This window comes from Oryx dammah, unplaced genomic scaffold (genome assembly GCF_014754425.2).
Source record: "Oryx dammah isolate SB20612 unplaced genomic scaffold, SCBI_Odam_1.1 HiC_scaffold_2, whole genome shotgun sequence".
NCBI classification, from domain to species: Eukaryota; Metazoa; Chordata; class Mammalia; order Artiodactyla; family Bovidae; genus Oryx; species Oryx dammah.
The window spans coordinates 148,677,891-148,684,509 of NW_024070186.1; the positions used below are offsets into that span (position 1 = coordinate 148,677,891).

The following is a 6,619-nucleotide window of genomic DNA, read 5'->3' on the forward strand; positions in this document are numbered from 1 at the left end:
GGAGAAACTTTTCATCTTTAACCTAGACGTTTTATCAATGGTGCTGTATAGAAGGAAAAGTCTTGAGACTACTGTAAAAATAAGACTGAAAACCAGAAGCAAGAGGCCTAAGTCCAAATCCTGAGAACACCAGAGAACTCCTGATCCAGGGAACATTAATCAATAGGAGTTTATCAAATGCCTCCATACCTACACTGAAACCAAGCATCACCCAAGGGCCAACAAGTTCCAGAGCAACACATACTATGCAAATTCTCCAGCAACACAGGAATACAGCCCTGAGCTTCAATATACAGGCTGCCCAAAGTTACTCCAAAACTATTGACATCTCATAACGACACTTCATTGCACTCCAGAGAGAAGATGTCCAGCTCCACCCACCAGAACACTGACACAAACTTCCCTAACCAAGAAACCTTGAAAAGTTACCGGTACAACTCCACCCACAGTGAGGAAACTCCACAATAAAGAGAACTCCACAAACTGCCAGAATACAGAAAGGAAACCCCAAACTCAGCAATATAAACAAGATGAAGAGACAGAGGAATACCCAGCAGGTAAAGAAACAGGATAAATGCCCACCAAACCAAACAAAAGAAGAAGAGATAGGGAATCTACCTGATAAAGAATTTCGAATAATGATAGTGAAAATGATCCAAAAATCTTGAGATCAAAATGGAATCACAGATAAATAGCCTGGAGACAAGGATTGAGAAGATGCAAGAAAGGTTTAAAAAGGACCTAGAAGAAATAAAAAAGAGTCAATATATAATGAATAATGAAATAAATGAGATCAAAAACACTCTGGAGGCAACAAATAGTAGAATAACAGAGGCAGAAGATAGGATTAGTGAAGTGGAAGGTAGAATGGTAGAAATAAATGAATCAGAGAGGAAAAAAGAAAAACGAATTAAAAGAAATGAGGACAATCCCAGAGACCTCCAGGACAATATGAAATGCTCCAACATTCAAATCATAGGAGTCCCAGAAGAAGAAGACAAAAAGAAAGACAATGAGAAAATACTTGAGGAGATAATAGTTGGAAACTTCCCTAAAATGGGGAAGGAAATAATCACCCAAGTCCAAGAAACCCAGAATGTCCCAGACAGGATAAAACCAAGACAAAACAACCTAAGACACATATTAATCAAATTAACAAAGATCAAACAAAAAGAACAAACTTTAAAAGCAGCAAGGGAAAAACAACAAATAACACACAAGGGGATTCCCATAAGGATAACAGATGATCTTTCAATAGAAACTCTTCATGCCAGGAGGTAATGGCAAGACATACTTAAAGTGATGAAAGAAAATAACCTACAGCCCAGAATACTGTACCCAGCAAGGATCTCATTCAAATATGAAGAATAAATCAAAAGCTTTACAGACAAGCAAAAGCTGAGAGAATTCAGCACCACCAAACCAGCTCTCCAACAAATGTAAAGGATCTTCTCTAGACAGGAAAAAAAAAAAGGATGTATAAATCATAACACAAAACAATAAAGTAAATGGCAACAAAATCATCAGTTCAATTCAGTTCAGTTCAGTCGCTCACTCCTGTCCAACTCTTTGTGACCCCATGAATCCCAGCATGCCAGGCCTCCCTGTTCATCACCATCTCCTGGAGTTCATTTAGACTCATGTCCATTTAGTCTGTGATGCCATCCAGCCATCTCATCCTCTGTCGTCCCCTTTTCCTCCTGCCCCCAATCCCTCCCAGCATCAGAGTCTTTTCCAATGAGTCAACTCTTCACATGAGGTGGCCAAAGTACTGGAGTTTCAGCTTTAGCATCATTCCTTCCAAAGAAATCCCAGGGTTGATCTCCTTCAGAATGGACTGGTTGGATCTCCTTGCAGTCCAAGGGACTCTCAAGAGTCTTCTCCAACACCACAGTTCAAAAGCATCGATTCTTCAGTGCTCAGCCTTTTCCACAGTCCAACTCTCACATCCATACAGGACCACAGGAAAAACCATAGCCTTGACTAGATGGACTTAAGTTGGCAAAGTAATGTCTCTGCTTTTGAATATACTATCTAGGTTGGTCATAACTTTCCTTCCAAGGAGTAAGCGTCTTTTAATTTCATGGCTGCAGTCACCATCTGCAGTGATTTTGGAGCCCAAAAAAATAAAGTCTGACACTGTTTCCACTGTGTCCCCATCTATTTCCCATGAAGTGATGGGACTGGATGCCATGATCTTCGTTTTCTTAATGTTGAGCTTTGAGCCAACTTTTTCACTCTCCTCTTTCACTTTCATCAAGAGGCTTTTTAGCTCCTATTCACTTTCTGCAATTACCTTAAAGGTAAGTGGGTTGAATGCCCCAAACAAAAGACAAAGACTGGCTGAATGGATACAAAAACAAGACCCCTATATATGTTGTCTACAAGAGACCCACCTCAAAACAAGGGACACATACAGACTGAAAGTGAAGGGCTGGAAAAAGATATTCCATGCAACTAGAGACCAAAAGAGAGCAGGAGTAGCAATACTTATATCAGATAAAATAGACTTTAAAACAAAGGCTGTGAAAAGAGACAAAGAAGGACACTACATTATAATCAAAGGATAAATCCAAGAAGAAGATATAACAATTATAAATATATATGCACTCAACATAGGAGCACCGCAATATATAACACAAATGGTAACAAGTATGAAAGGGGAAATTAACAATAACACAATAATAGTGGGAGACTTTAATACCCCACTCACACCTATGGATAGATCAACTAAACAGAAAACTAACATAGAAACACAAACTTTAAATGATACGATAGACCACTTAGACCTAATTGATATCTGTAGCTCATTTCTCCCCAAAACAATGAATTTCACCTTTTTTTTCAAGTGCACACGGAACCTACTCCAGGATAGATCACATCCTGGGCCATAAATCTAGCCTTGGTAAATTCAAAAAATTGAAATCACTCCAAGCATCTTTTCTGACATAATGCAGTAAGATTAGAACTCAATTACAGGAGAAAAACTATTAAAAATTCCAACATATGGAGGCTGAATAACATGCTGCTGAATAACCAACAAAGCACAAAAGAAATTAGAAAACATCAAAATATGCAAAAAAATGAATGAAAATGAAAATACAACAACCCAAAACCTGTGGGACACTGTAAAAGCAGTGCTAGGTGTAAAGTTCATAGCAATACAGGCATACATCAAGAAACAAGAAAAAAGTCAAATAAATAACCTAACTCCACACTTAAAGCAGCTAGAAAAGGAAAAAATGAAGAACCCCAGGGTTAATAGAAGGAAAGAAATCTTAAAAATTAGGGCAGAAATAAATGCAAAAGAGACCATAGCAAAAATCAACAAAGCCAAAAGCTGGTTCTTTGAAAGGATAAATAAAATTGACAAACCATTAGCCAGACTCATCAAGAAACAAAGGAATAAAAATCAAATCAATAAAATTAGAAATGAAAATGGAGAGGTCACAACAGACAACACAGAAATAAAAAGGATCATAAGAGACTACTATCAGCAATTATATGCCAATAAAATGGAAAACGTGGAAGAAATGGACAAATTCTTAGAAAAGTACAACTTTCCAAAACTGAACCAGGAAGAAATAGAAAATCTTAACAGACCCATCACAAGCACGGAAAATGAAACTGTAATCAGAAATCTTCCAGCAAACAAAAGCCCAGGTTCAGATGGCTTCACAGCTGAATTCTACCAAAAATTGAGAGAAGAGCTAACACCTATCCTACTCAAACTGTTCCAGAAAATTGCAGAGGAAGGTAAACTTCCAAACTCATTCTGTGAGGCCACCATCACCCTAATCCCAAAACCTGACAAAGATGCACACAAAAAGAAAACTACAGGCCAATATCACTGATGAACATAGATGCAAAAATCCTCAACAAAATTCTAGCAATCAGAACCCAACAACACATTAAAAAGATCATACATCATGACTAAGTGGGCTTCATCCCAGGGATGCAAGGATTCTTCAATATCTGCAAATCAATCAATGTAATTCACCACGTTAACAAATTGAAAAATAAGAGCCATATGATTATCTCAATAGATGCAGAGAAAGCCTTTGACAAAATTCAACATCCATTTATGATAAAAACCCTCCAGAAAGCAGGAATAGAAGGAACATACCTCAACATAATAAAAGCCATATATGACAAACCCACAGCAAACATTATCCTCAATGGTGAAAAATTGAAAGCATTTCCCCTAAAGTCAGGAACAAGACAAGGGTGCCCACTTTCACCACTACCATTCAACATAGTTTTGGAAGATTTGGCCACAGCAATCAGAGCAGAAAAAGAAATAAAAGGAATCCAAATTGGAAAAGAAGAAGTAAAACTCTCACTGTTTGCAGATGACATGATCCTCTACATAGAAAACCCTAAAGACTCCACCATAAATTACTAGAGCTAATCAATGAATATAGTAAAGTTGCAGGACATAAAATCAACACACAGAAATCCCTTGCATTCCTATACACTAATAATGAGAAAATAAAAAGAGAAATTAAGGAAACAATCCCATTCACCATTGCAACAAAAAGAATAAAATACTTAAGAATATATCTATGCTTCCATGGTGGCTCAGAGGTTAAAGCGTCTGCCTGGAATGCAGGAGACCTGGGTTCGATCCCCGGGTCAGGAAGATTCCCTGGAGAAGGAAATGGCAACCCACTCCAGTACTCTTGCCTGGAGAATCCCATGGAGGGAGGAGCCTGGTAGGCTACTAGTCCATGAGGTCGCAAAGAGTCAGACACGACTGAGCGACTTCACTTTCACTTTCAAAGAAACTAAAGACCTATATATAGAAAACTATAAAACACTGGTGAAAGAAATCAAAGAAGACACTAATAGATGGAGAAATATACCATGTCCATGGAGCAGAAGAATCAATATAGTGAAAATGAGTATACTACCCAAACCAATCTATAGAATCAATGCAATCTCTATCAAGCTACGAATGGTATTTTTCACAGAGCTAGAACAAATAATTTCACAATTTGTATGGAAATACAAAAAAACCTGGAATAGCCAAAGCAATCTCGAGAAAGAAGAATGGAACTGGACGAATCAACCTGCCTGACTTCAGGCTCTACTACAAAGCCACAGTCATCAGGACAGTATGGTACCGGCACAAACACAGAAATATAGATCAATGGAACAAAATAGAAAGTCCAGAGATAAACCCACGCACCTATGGACACCTTATCTTTGACAAAGGAGGCAAGAATATACAATGGAGAAAAGACAATCTCTTTAACAAGTGGTGCTGGGAAAACTAGTCAACCACTTGTAAAAGAATGAAACTAGTAAAAGAATGAAACTAGAACACTTTCTCAGAGAAGGCAATGGCAACCCACTCCAGTACTCTTGCCTGGAAAATCCCATGGACGGAGGAGCCTGGTAGGCTGCAATCCATGAGGTCGCTAAGAGTCAGGCATGACTGAGCGACTTCACTTTCAATTTTCACTTTCATGCATTGGAGAAGGAAATGGCAACCCAATTCAGTGTTCTTGCCTGGAGAATCCCAGGGATGGCAGAACCTGGTGGGCTATGGAGTCGCACAGAGTTGGACACGACTGAAGCAACTTAGCAGCAGCAGCAGCAGAACACTAACACCATACACAAAAATAAACTCAAAATGGATTAAAGATCTAAATGTAAGACCAGAAACTATTAAACTCTTAGAGGAGAACATAAGCAAAACACTCTCTGACATAAATCACAGCAGGATCCTCTATGACACATCTTCCAGAATATTGGAAATAAAAGCACAAATAAATAAATGGGATCTAATTAAAATTAAAAGCTTCTACACAACAAAAGAAACTATATGCAAGGTGAAAAGACAGCCTTCAGAATGGGAGAAAATAATAGCAAATGAAGCAACTGACAAACAACTAATCTAAAAAGTATACAAAGAAACTCCTGCAGCTCAATTCCAGAAAAATAAACGACCCAATCAAAAAATGGGCCAACGAACTAAATAGACATTTCTCCAAAGAAGACATACAGATGGCTAACAAACACATGAAAAGATGCTCAACATCACTCATTATCAGAGAAATGCAAATCAAAACCACAATGAGGTACCATTTCACACCAGTCGGAATGGCTGTGATCCAAAAGTCTACGAGCAATAAATGCTGGAGAAGGTGTGGAGAAAAGGGGAACCCTCTTACACTGTTCGTGGGAATGCAAACTAGTACAGCCACTATGGAGAACAGTGTGGAGAGTCCTTAAAAAACTGGAAATAGAACTGCCTTATGACCCAGCAATCCCACTGCTGGGCTTACACACCGAGGAAACCAGAATTCAAAGAGACACGTGTACCCCAATGTTCATTGCAGCACTGTTTATAATAGCCAGGACATGGAAGCAACCTAGATGTCCATCAGCAGATGAATGGATAAGAAAGCTGTGGTACATATACACAATGGAGTATTACTCAGCCATTAAAAAGAATACATTTGAATCAGTTCTAACAAGGTGGATGAAACTGGAGCCTATTATACAGAGTGAAATAAGCCAGAAAGAAAAACACCAATATAGTATACTAACACATATATATGGAATTTAGAAAGATGGTAATGATAACCCCGTATGCGAGACAGCAAAAGAG

General features: G+C 38.3%; 1 non-coding gene across 1 annotated transcript; it reads left to right on the top strand.

Moving 5' to 3' along the window:
* The first annotated feature begins 4,569 nt into the window (after positions 1 to 4,569).
* On the top strand, positions 4,570 to 4,643 carry TRNAS-GGA. Its single transcript has one exon. It is a non-coding gene; the product is annotated as a tRNA-Ser (tRNA).
* The last annotated feature ends 1,976 nt before the right edge of the window (positions 4,644 to 6,619 follow it).